Raw genomic sequence first — 12,996 nt, 5'->3', positions numbered from 1 at the left:
TGACAAACCCAGAGATCCCAACTTTTGGCATAAGAATTCATTATTTGACAAAAACTGCTGGAAAAACTGGAAATTAGTATGGGAGAAACTAGGCATGGACCCACACTTAAGATCAAAATGGGTCCATGATTTAGGCATAAAGAACGAGGTCATAAATAAATTAGAGGAACATAGGATAGTTTACATCTCAGACTTGTGGAGGAGGAAGGATTATGTGACCAAAGGAGACCTAGAGATCATTATTGATCACAAAATAGAAAATTTAGGTTACATCAAATTAAAAAGTTATCACAGGGGGGGGGAAACTAATGCCAGGAAGATTAGAAGGGAAGTAACCAATTGGGAAAACATTTTTACAGTTAAAGGTTCTGAGAAAGGCCTCACTTCCAAGATATAGAGAGAATTGATGCTAATTTATAAGAAAACAAGCCATTCTCAAATTGAAAAAGGGTGAAAGGATATGGACAATTTTCAGATGATGAAATTAAAACTATTTCCACTCACAAGTTCCAAATCACAAGTGTGAGATACCACTACACACCTGTCACATTCGTTAAGATGACAGGAAAAAACAATGATGAATGTTGGAGGGGCTGTGAGAAAATTGGGAAAATGATGCCTTGCTGGTGGAGTTGTGAAAGAATCCAACCATTCTGCAGAGCAATCTGGAATTATGCCCCAAAAGTTATCAAAATCTGCCAATCCGTTGACCTAGCAGTGCTACTACGGGGCTTATATCCCAAAGAAATCCTAAAGAAGGGAAAATGACTTGTATGTGCCAAAATGTTTGTGGCAGCACTTTTTGTAGTGGCTAGAAACTGGACAATGAACGGATGTCCATCAATTGGAGAATGGTTGGGTAAATTATGGTATAAGAATGTTATGCAATATTCTTGTTCTGTAAGAAATGACCAACAGGAGGAAAACAGAGAGGCTTGGAGAGACTTACATCAACTGATGCTGAGTCAAACGAGCAGAACTAGGAGATCATTATACACTTCAACAATGATACTGTATGAGGTTGTGTTCGAATGGAAGTGGATATCTTCAACATAGACAATAGCTAATACAAGTCCACTTGATCAATGATGGAGAGAATCAGCTACACCCAGAACCTGAACACTGGGATATGTAAAGTGAGAGCATTTTGTTTGTTTGCTTTTTATTTTTCTTCACAGATTATTTTTACCTTCCGAATACAATTCTTCCTTTGCAATAACAACAACAATAAAATTTGGTTCTGCACATATATATTGTACCAAGAATATACTATAAGATATTTAAATATGTATGGCAATGCCTGCCCTCTATGGGAGGGCCTAGTGGGGAAGTACGGGAATAATTCAGAACAGAAAGGAGTACAAGGGATAATGTTGTAAAGAAAAATATGCCAGTGTACTGTCAAAAAAAATGTGCTATAATCAAAAATCAATAAAAAATAATGATAACTTGCTGGCATTTGTACTATTTTATAATTATAATCTCATTTGACTCTCACAACAACTTAGGCAATAGAGATTATGGTAAACAACGTTTCACTATTGAGCAAACTGAGAGCAGATGTAAAATGACTTGTTTAAGGTCAAAATATATAGTAAGTTTTGGAAGAAAAATTGGAACTCTAAGTCTTCCTGCCTTGAAGCCCCTGCCCTCTATCAGCTGTACAATCTCACTTTCACCCTTTCTGGTGTTGTAATAGTTAAGTTGTCGGCTCCCTTCTAGGAGAAGAAATTGGTCATGGCACTAGAAAAATTTAACAGTACTCACAGTAGGAGTAATAATAGTAATAGAAGTAAGAGTAGCAATAGTAGTAGTAGTAGTAGTAGTAGTAGTAGTAGTAGTAGTAGTAGTAGTAGTAGTGGTAGTGCTAGTAGTAATTATAGTAATAGTAGGGACCAAGGAGTAGTTTTAGTAGTAGGAGGTGGAGGAGTAGAAGAAGTAGGAGTAGTATGAGTAGTAACAGGAATAGGAGTAGGAATAATAGTAGTAGAAGTAGTAGTAATAGCAACAGTAATGATGATAGGAATAGGAGTTACACTATAGTAGGAGTAGGAGTAGGAGTAGGAGGAGGAGTAGTAGTAGTAATAGTAATAATAAAAGTGGTAGTAGAAATAATAGTAGTAGTGGTAGTAAAAGGAGTATGAATAGGAATAGGAGCAATGATAGTACTAGTAGCAGGAGGAAGAGATCTACAAGGAATAATAACAGTAATAAGAGTGGCAGTAATTGTAGTAGTTGGTGGAAGAGTAATAGTAGTAATCATAGGAGTAATACTAATAGGAGTAGGAAGAGGAGTAATAGTAGAAATAGTAGTAATAATAATAGGGGTAAGAGTACAAGTAATAATAGTAGTAGTAAGAGAATTATCTGACCTTTACACAGTGCTTCACCATCTCCCGAATTCTATAGATCATCTCCTCAAATGCTACCCCTAAGGCTCAGACCAAGTCTTGTGGGAACAGCCAGACTCTCCCATCCTTGGGCCAGGGAGATGCATGTCCTGTTATTTCGGGTTCGGTACCTGTGTTCCAGGCTTCAGGGAAGAAACGAGATCTTTCAACATTTTGGCTTCTGATATCGTCACCCCACCAACCACAAAGAGGATCTGGAGTGGATGGTCACCGGGATGAGGGCGGCCCACCTCTAACAGTCACCACAACAAGGATGGGGTCAGCCCTCAGAAGGGAATGCCAGGTTAATGTTGCTACAAATGAACTATATAAAATCCAAGAGAAAATATATGACTCATTAATGATCAAATACAGATCTTACATTAGGACACAATGTTGCTAGATTTTCACTGTGGAATCACAATTTTAGAACTGGAAATGTAGTTTCCTAGTGGTCATGGAGCTCAACTATCTCATTTAACATGTGAGGAAACTGAGGCTCAGGGAGTTTAAAGTGATAATATAAAGTCATGAAAGTAAGAAATAAACAGAAGAGCAAAATACCACTTGTTTAATGTTACTTTATTACAGTGTCTTTCCCCTACCCCATCCCACCACTTTTTTTTTTTAAGAGTAAATATGTTTAGTTATAGGTTAGAAGATTGGAGTATGGAAATATACACACACATATATGGACACCCATACACCCATATATAATGAACACTTAGAGGTAACACGATAGTATTAACAGGATCTGTTTGAATCTTGTCTCTGCCACTTACAACTTGTATGCGCTTGAACAATATATTAACTATACTAAACCTCCTTGTGTCTCAGTGACTTTCTTTGTAAAATATGGAAGTAGAAACCCTGAAATATTGCTGCCAGCTCAAAATCCACGATGCTGTGACTCTACTTGAAAACAAATAGTTCTCAGAGGCTTATCCTCTGTGGAGCAAACATGATTGTATCATTCCCAATTTACAGAGGAGGAAATTGAGGCAAACACAGATTAAGTGACTTGCCCAGAGTCCTACAGCTGGTGTTTGAAATCAGTTGCTGATTCAAGGGAGGTCCAACAGTGTTATCCACTGAACCAGCCAGCTGCCTATAATTTTAGAAAAAGTCTTCATCTATATGTAATTGAATTTAACAAGCATTTATGAAACCTCTAATATGAGCAAGTCATCTTTTTTCTGGGAACCAGCCATAGGATGAGGAAAAAGAAAATAGTTTCCGAACTAAAAGAATTTGCTTTTGTTTGTTTGTTTGCTTTTAAGTGTAGGCTCTCTATTTCCCAGATTATTTGTACTTCTAGTATATATATATAGGGCTAGTCAGCAACCAGGCCCTACCTTGATCTCCTATTAACACTGACTGCAGGAGGGAAGCTGCAGGTACATTATCTCTATGTAGATGCTTTACCTTCATGAACAGGTTAAATCCCGTTTTAAGTCGATCCCGAGGCTTAAGATGCGTTCAATATCGCCAGCATCTGGTCACAACTGGTTCAGTATCTCCTCTGCTTCAGCAGTGGCTTATAGGATGCCTGAAAAGGTAAAATGTTACAGCATAAGTGAAAGATATGTGTCCAATTGATCTACTAGAATAACCATCCACAAAATGCAATTTTGGGGGGGCGTGGGGGAAGAGGGGAAGAAAGAGAAGTCAACAATTTCCCAAGCCAGATAGAAAGCAACCATTTTAGCTTCTATAATATTGAAGAATAAAATATAATAGTTTAATACTGATGTGAAGGCAGTCTCAATCTATGACAGCAGCCCTTGGTATCATGCTGATGAGGGCCCAAATGGATCTCTCTCTCCAGTAATTTATTTACTGATTTACCTAACCCTCCATTGACTCCTTCATTATCTATGTATAATTTAAGGCAGCTATTCATTCTCTTCTGCCTATAAATCTCTTTTCTACCTATAAATCTCGTTTCTTCTCCTAAATCACTTTTTTAACTATATATATATCTCTTTTCTACCTATGTATCGCTTTTTTCATATAAATCCCTTTTCTAACTATAAATCACTTTTTTTCCTATAAATATCTTTTCTACCTATAAACTTTTCTACTATAAATCTATCTTTTCACTTATCTACCCATCATTATCTATTTAACTATGCATCAAGTGTATCTATTGAATCTATTTGTTTACCCTATCTATCCCATCTATCTATCAGCACTTATCTATGTATCTAGTCTATTAGTCTATTTGTCCACTCATCTATTCTTCTATTCACATACTACTCCCTTGGCTGTCAGGATCCAACTGGGTTGTTGGGGAGAGAACATCCCCTTTAAGTCAGAAAACCTTGGGTGTTCTCAGGCGTGTCACAATGGGCATGACACAATGAGGTCTCCATGGAGAAGGTAAGCAAAGCAAATGCTCATCAGATGAGGGTAGTGCTCACCTGGTATGTGGGTTTTTTTTCTTTTTAAAAATTGTTTGAGGAAAGCTTTTTATTTACAAAACATATGAAGGGGTAAGTTTTTAACACTGACCCTTGCAAAACCTTCTCTTCCAACTTTTCCCCTCCTTCCTTCCACCTCTTCCCCTAGATGACAGGGAAGATGACAGGGGATTCACATGTTAAATATATGAAAATATATGCTTAATCCAATGTATGTAAAAATATTTATACAATTATCTTGCTTATGCATAGATTGTCTTCCTAGTTCTTTTTGTTGACATCATTTTCCCCAATAGAATATAAACTTTGCGGGCAAGACCATTTTGTTTTTACCTTTATGTCTCCAGGGTCTAGTGAAATATACGACCCCTAGTAAGTATGTAATATATGTTTGCTCCTTGTTTAATTGAGCTTTGCTGATTGAGTAGTCTAAGGAAGATGGATGAGGTGGGCTACCAGATGAATGATATGGTCACAAAGGACACAGGGACCAGAAACTGGGGACATGAGTAGAAGCACCAGCGGGAAAGGGAGCCAAGCCCACATATTGCTCTTGGGATGGAGCCTAGGGTTTGGCTGCAAAGCAGAAGGAGCTAGGGCCACGGTTAAGACCCCAGACCGCTTCATCCGGTACCTTTCATCATGTAGAATTTGGAAAACACCCCATTGAACGCTGCAGATCTAGAATCCCCTTGTTAATTAGGCCAGGGTTGTCTGTACAAGACAAGATCTGTTTCAATCTCGCCTCTATTTTGCTGACCTGTTGCCTCAGTTTCTTTAACTGAGAGAGTGGATATTAGCACCTACCTCCCAGTGATGTTCAGGAGAGAATATGTGTAAAGTGCTTAGCACAGTGCTTGGTACATAGGAGTTTAATAAATGCTTGTTTCCTTAATAAATATTGGTAAATCGGAAGTGATTCGAAGTGGAAAAATGGCAGAGCTACCAAGGAAAAACTCCAACAGTTCTTGCCCTCAAGAAGGTGGTTTTCTGTAGATGAGACCCTCCAAGCCCAAGCCCAGAAGTGGAAAGCCCAAGATGGAGGATGAGAAGGTGCTGTCAGAGAGCAATCCAGACCTCCTCCTCTTCCACCCCCTGGGAGGATTCCCAAGGCCAAGCTAAGGACTAGCTCTGGAAGCCGGCTTGACTGGCTTGTCCAGGGTCTTCTGGGGCCCTTCAGCCAATTAAGGCTGCATCCTGCTTGGGAGTTAGTTTGGTTTCATTTTCTTGCCAGAGCCTGTACATCAATTCCCAAGAGGTATTGTTCCAGCTTTATCAATCAGTGCAAACATCTTTTGTGGCTAACCTGACCTTTGCCACTATCTATGGAATCAAATCAGACGGGGTTTTCCCATCTCCAATCTTGCCGTCTCCAGAGCACCCATTTGCTTTTCTAGCACTCTTACTATCCCCCTTCTTCATCCAGGGGATTTAGGTTCCCAGCTTCTGAAGAAAGGTTAGATTTTCAGAAACAGAAGTTTGACATTTCAGTCATATAGATTATAATGAGCACAAGTCAGGCAGAAGAAACTTCAAAGGGGGAATGGGGGGCTCTAGCACAAGCCTGTGGGGACACCAATTATTTTCTGGCTCAGCCTTCCCCTAGAGCTGAGGGGAAGCACCTGGATGCAAATCTCTAAGCCAGTCCCTTGTCATTCTGAATTGCCCTCCTGGTGTAGAATGGCTGCTCTGCTCCTCCAGGAAGATCCAGAAGACTTCAGCAGGGCCAGTTCCAAGCTTCTCTGGAACTTCTCTGGCTAGAACACAACAGCCCTGCTGCTTGTTAACCCCCACTACCTCTTTGCTCCCAGATTTTCAGACGGTCCCCAGCCTCTGATGGCAAAGGGCCTGCTTACAGTTTTTTCACAATCTCAAAGAAGAACAAATCTGCCTCCCTCTCTTATTCCCAAACCCAGATAGGATAGCCAGCTTTACCCATCAGCAGTATGGGCTAGCTGCAAATAAGGGAAAAATGTTGTTTACCCAATAAGTTTGCCAACAAGTATTTCTTTAGGATTAACCAGCTGGCAAATATAATCATCAGATAGTAAAGAAGAAACTGGGAAATATCACTAATCATGTGGGAGCTGAAAGAATGACAACTTGAAACTTTTGGAAACAGAAAAAAAACATTTTTTATTTTTAAAAACACATCAAACTCAGAAACATCATCTCTCCCCTTCCCCCCACCAGTACAATAAACTCCAAAGTATAGATATCAAAACTCCCCAACAATCAAACTCAGAAACATCCTCTCTCCCCTTCCCCCCACCAGTGCAATAAACTCCAAAGTATAGATCAAAACTCCCCAACAACAATCTAAATCCCGTTTCAAGTAGATTTCCAAAGACATGTTTTCAATATCGCCAGAATCTGGTCACTCTGGCTTCAGTATCTCCTTTGCTTCATTATTGGCTTATAGGATGCCTGAAAAGATAAAATGTGAAAGCATAAGTGAAAGATATGTGTCCATTTGATATACTGGAAAAACCATCCACGAACTGCAATATTTTTTTGGGGGGGGTTGTATGTATATTTTAATCCAGCTATTCATTCTCTTCTGCCTATAAATCTCTTTTCTACTTCTAAATCCCTTTTTTTAATCTAAATATCTCTTTTCTACCTATAAATGGCTTTTCTTCCTATAGAGCTGTTTGCTACCTATAAATCACTTTTCTTCCTATAAATCACTTTTCTACCTATAAACTTTTCTACTATAAATCTATCTTTTCACTTATCTATCCATCATTATCTTTTTAACTATGCATTAAGTGTATCTATTCAATCTATTTGTTTATCTTCTCTATCCCATTCATCCATCACCAGGAATCTATGTATCTAGTCTATCAGTCTATTAGTCCACTCATGCATTCTTCTATTCACATACTACTCCCTTTTCCTGTCAGGATCCAACTGGGTTGTTGGGAAGAGAACATCACCTTGAAGTCAGAAAACTTTGGGTGTTCTCCGGCATGTCACAATGAGCATCACACAATGAGGTCTCCATGGCCAAGGTAAGCAAGTCAACTGCTCATCTGATGAGGATTGTGCTCAGGCTTTATGCGCAAGTCTTCTTTTAACAATATTTTTTAGGAAACCTCTTTATTTAGAAAACATATGGACTTCCGGACAAAGGAGTAGTGGCAGTAGTAGGAGGTGGAGGCGTAGAAGAAGTAGGAGTAGTATGAGTAGTAACAGTAATAGGAAGAGGAATAAAAGTAGTGATAGAAGTAGTAAAAAGAGTAGTAATGATAAAAGTAATAGTAATGGTAGTAGTACTAATAATAATAGGAGTAGGAATAATAGTAGTAGAAGAAGTAGTAATAGCAACAGTAATAATGATAGGAATAGGAGTGACACTAGTAGGAGTAGGAGTAGCAGTAGCAGTAGGAGTAATAGTAATAGTAAAAGTGGTAGTAGAAATAATAGTAGTAGTGGTAGTAAAAGGAGTATGAATAGGAATAGGAGCAATGATAGTACTAGTAGCAGGAGGAAGAGATCTAGAAGGAATAATAACAATAATAAGAGTGGCAGTAATTGTAGTAGTGGTTGGAAGAGTAATAGTAGTAATTGTAGGAGTAATACTAATAGGAGTAGGAAGAGGAGTAATAGTAGAAATAGTAGTAATAATAATAGGGATAAGAGTACAAGTAATAATAGTAGTAGTAAGAGAATTATCTGACCTTTACACAGTGCTTCACCATCTCCCGAATTCTATAGATCATCTCCTCAAATGCTACCCCTAAGGCTCAGAACAAGTCTTGTGGGAACAGCCAGACTCTCCCATCCTTGGGCCAGGGAGATGCATGTCCTGTTATTTCGGGTTCGGTACCTGTGTTCCAGGCTTCAGGGAAGAAACGAGATCTTTCAACATTTTGGCTTCTGATATTGTCACCCCACCAACCACAAAGAGGATCTGGAGTGGATGGTCACCGGGATGAGGGCGGCCCACCTCTAACAGTCACCACAACAAGGATGGGGTCAGCCCTCAGAAGGGAATGCCAGGTTAATGTTGCTACAAATGAACTATATAAAATCCAAGAGAAAATATATGACTCATTAATGATCAAATACAGATCTTACATTAGGACACAATGTTGCTAGATTTTCACTGTGGAATCACAATTTTAGAACTGGAAATGCAGTTTCCTAGTGGTCATGGAGCTCAACTATCTCATTTAACATGTGAGGAAACTGAGGCTCAGGGAGTTTAAAGTGATAATATAAAGTCATGAAAGTAAGAAATAAACAGCAGAGCAAAATACCACTTGTTTAATGTTACTTTATTACAGTGTCTTTCCCCTACCCCATCCCACCACTTTTTTTTTTTTAAGAGTAAATATGTTTAGTTATAGGTTAGAAGATTGGAGTATGGAAATATACACACACATATATGGACACCCATACACCCATATATAATGAACACTTAGAGGTAACACGATAGTATTAACAGGATCTGTTTGAATCTTGTCTCTGCCACTTACAACTTGTATGCGCTTGAACAATATATTAACTATACTAAACCTCCTTGTGTCTCAGTGACTTTCTTTGTAAAATATGGAAGTAAAAACCCTGAAATATTGCTGCCAGCTCAAAATCCACGATGCTGTGACTCTACTTGAAAACAAATAGTTCTCAGAGGCTTATCCTCTGTGGAGCAAACATGATTGTATCATTCCCAATTTACAGAGGAGGAAATTGAGGCAAACTCAGATTAAGTGACTTGCCCAGAGTCCTACAGCTGGTGTTTGAAATCAGTTGCTGATTCAAGGGAGGTCCAACAGTGTTATCCACTGAACCATCCAGCTGCCTATAATTTTAGAAAAAGTCTTCATCTATATGTAATTGAATTTAACAAGCATTTATGAAACCTCTAATATGAGCAAGTCATCTTTTTTCTGGGAACCAGCCATAGGATGAGGAAAAAGAAAATAGTTTCCGAACTAAAAGAATTTGCTTTTGTTTGTTTGTTTGCTTTTAAGTGTAGGCTCTCTATTTCCCAGATTATTTGTACTTCTAGTATATATATATAGGGCTAGTCAGCAACCAGGCCCTACCTTGATCTCCTATTAACACTGACTGCAGGAGGGAAGCTGCAGGTACATTATCTCTATGTAGATGCTTTACCTTCATGAACAGGTTAAATCCCGTTTTAAGTCGATCCCGAGGCTTAAGATGCGTTCAATATCGCCAGCATCTGGTCACAACTGGTTCAGTATCTCCTCTGCTTCAGCAGTGGCTTATAGGATGCCTGAAAAGGTAAAATGTTACAGCATAAGTGAAAGATATGTGTCCAATTGATCTACTAGAATAACCATCCACAAAATGCAATTTTGGGGGGGCGTGGGGGAAGAGGGGAAGAAAGAGAAGTCAACAATTTCCCAAGCCAGATAGAAAGCAACCATTTTAGCTTCTATAATATTGAAGAATAAAATATAATAGTTTAATACTGACGTGAAGGCAGTCTCAATCTATGACAGCAGCCCTTGGTATCATGCTGATGAGGGCCCAAATGGATCTCTCTCTCCAGTAATTTATTTACTGATTTACCTAACCCTCCATTGACTCCTTCATTATCTATGTATAATTTAAGGCAGCTATTCATTCTCTTCTGCCTATAAATCTCTTTTCTACCTATAAATCTCGTTTCTTCTCCTAAATCACTTTTTTAACTATATATATCTCTTTTCTACCTATGTATCGCTTTTTTCATATAAATCTCTTTTCTAACTATAAATCACTTTTTTTTCCTATAAATATCTTTTCTACCTATAAACTTTTCTACTATAATTCTATCTTTTCACTTATCTATCCATCATTATCTTTTTAACTATGCATTAAGTGTATCTATTCAATCTATTTGTTTATCTTCTCTATCCCATTCATCCATCACCAGGAATCTATGTATCTAGTCTATCAGTCTATTAGTCCACTCATGCATTCTTCTATTCACATACTACTCCCTTTTCCTGTCAGGATCCAACTGGGTTGTTGGGAAGAGAACATCACCTTGAAGTCAGAAAACTTTGGGTGTTCTCCGGCATGTCACAATGAGCATCACACAATGAGGTCTCCATGGCCAAGGTAAGCAAGTCAACTGCTCATCTGATGAGGATTGTGCTCAGGCTTTATGCGCAAGTCTTCTTTTAACAATATTTTTTAGGAAACCTCTTTATTTAGAAAACATATGGACTTCCGGACAAAGGAGTAGTGGCAGTAGTAGGAGGTGGAGGCGTAGAAGAAGTAGGAGTAGTATGAGTAGTAACAGTAATAGGAAGAGGAATAAAAGTAGTGATAGAAGTAGTAAAAAGAGTAGTAATGATAAAAGTAATAGTAATGGTAGTAGTACTAATAATAATAGGAGTAGGAATAATAGTAGTAGAAGAAGTAGTAATAGCAACAGTAATAATGATAGGAATAGGAGTGACACTAGTAGGAGTAGGAGTAGCAGTAGCAGTAGGAGTAATAGTAATAGTAAAAGTGGTAGTAGAAATAATAGTAGTAGTGGTAGTAAAAGGAGTATGAATAGGAATAGGAGCAATGATAGTACTAGTAGCAGGAGGAAGAGATCTAGAAGGAATAATAACAATAATAAGAGTGGCAGTAATTGTAGTAGTGGTTGGAAGAGTAATAGTAGTAATTGTAGGAGTAATACTAATAGGAGTAGGAAGAGGAGTAATAGTAGAAATAGTAGTAATAATAATAGGGATAAGAGTACAAGTAATAATAGTAGTAGTAAGAGAATTATCTGACCTTTACACAGTGCTTCACCATCTCCCGAATTCTATAGATCATCTCCTCAAATGCTACCCCTAAGGCTCAGAACAAGTCTTGTGGGAACAGCCAGACTCTCCCATCCTTGGGCCAGGGAGATGCATGTCCTGTTATTTCGGGTTCGGTACCTGTGTTCCAGGCTTCAGGGAAGAAACGAGATCTTTCAACATTTTGGCTTCTGATATTGTCACCCCACCAACCACAAAGAGGATCTGGAGTGGATGGTCACCGGGATGAGGGCGGCCCACCTCTAACAGTCACCACAACAAGGATGGGGTCAGCCCTCAGAAGGGAATGCCAGGTTAATGTTGCTACAAATGAACTATATAAAATCCAAGAGAAAATATATGACTCATTAATGATCAAATACAGATCTTACATTAGGACACAATGTTGCTAGATTTTCACTGTGGAATCACAATTTTAGAACTGGAAATGCAGTTTCCTAGTGGTCATGGAGCTCAACTATCTCATTTAACATGTGAGGAAACTGAGGCTCAGGGAGTTTAAAGTGATAATATAAAGTCATGAAAGTAAGAAATAAACAGCAGAGCAAAATACCACTTGTTTAATGTTACTTTATTACAGTGTCTTTCCCCTACCCCATCCCACCACTTTTTTTTTTTTAAGAGTAAATATGTTTAGTTATAGGTTAGAAGATTGGAGTATGGAAATATACACACACATATATGGACACCCATACACCCATATATAATGAACACTTAGAGGTAACACGATAGTATTAACAGGATCTGTTTGAATCTTGTCTCTGCCACTTACAACTTGTATGCGCTTGAACAATATATTAACTATACTAAACCTCCTTGTGTCTCAGTGACTTTCTTTGTAAAATATGGAAGTAGAAACCCTGAAATATTGCTGCCAGCTCAAAATCCACGATGCTGTGACTCTACTTGAAAACAAATAGTTCTCAGAGGCTTATCCTCTGTGGAGCAAACATGATTGTATCATTCCCAATTTACAGAGGAGGAAATTGAGGCAAACACAGATTAAGTGACTTGCCCAGAGTCCTACAGCTGGTGTTTGAAATCAGTTGCTGATTCAAGGGAGGTCCAACAGTGTTATCCACTGAACCAGCCAGCTGCCTATAATTTTAGAAAAAGTCTTCATCTATATGTAATTGAATTTAACAAGCATTTATGAAACCTCTAATATGAGCAAGTCATCTTTTTTCTGGGAACCAGCCATAGGATGAGGAAAAAGAAAATAGTTTCCGAACTAAAAGAATTTGCTTTTGTTTGTTTGTTTGCTTTTAAGTGTAGGCTCTCTATTTCCCAGATTATTTGTACTTCTAGTATATATATATAGGGCTAGTCAGCAACCAGGCCCTACCTTGATCTCCTATTAACACTGACTGCAGGAGGGAAGCTGCAGGTACATTATCTCTA

General features: G+C 38.4%; 1 long non-coding RNA gene across 1 annotated transcript; it reads left to right on the top strand.

Moving 5' to 3' along the window:
* The first annotated feature begins 4,749 nt into the window (after nucleotides 1-4,749).
* LOC141546953 (uncharacterized) lies at nucleotides 4,750-9,077 on the top strand. Its single transcript, XR_012483470.1, has 3 exons — nucleotides 4,750-4,772; nucleotides 7,720-7,827; nucleotides 8,507-9,077. It is a non-coding gene; the product is annotated as an uncharacterized LOC141546953 (long non-coding RNA).
* The last annotated feature ends 3,919 nt before the right edge of the window (nucleotides 9,078-12,996 follow it).

This window comes from Sminthopsis crassicaudata, chromosome 6 (genome assembly GCF_048593235.1).
Source record: "Sminthopsis crassicaudata isolate SCR6 chromosome 6, ASM4859323v1, whole genome shotgun sequence".
In the NCBI taxonomy this organism is placed as follows: Eukaryota; Metazoa; Chordata; class Mammalia; order Dasyuromorphia; family Dasyuridae; genus Sminthopsis; species Sminthopsis crassicaudata.
The sequence above is the reverse complement of the archived record's forward strand: the minus strand, read 5'-3'. Positions and strand labels throughout refer to the sequence as shown.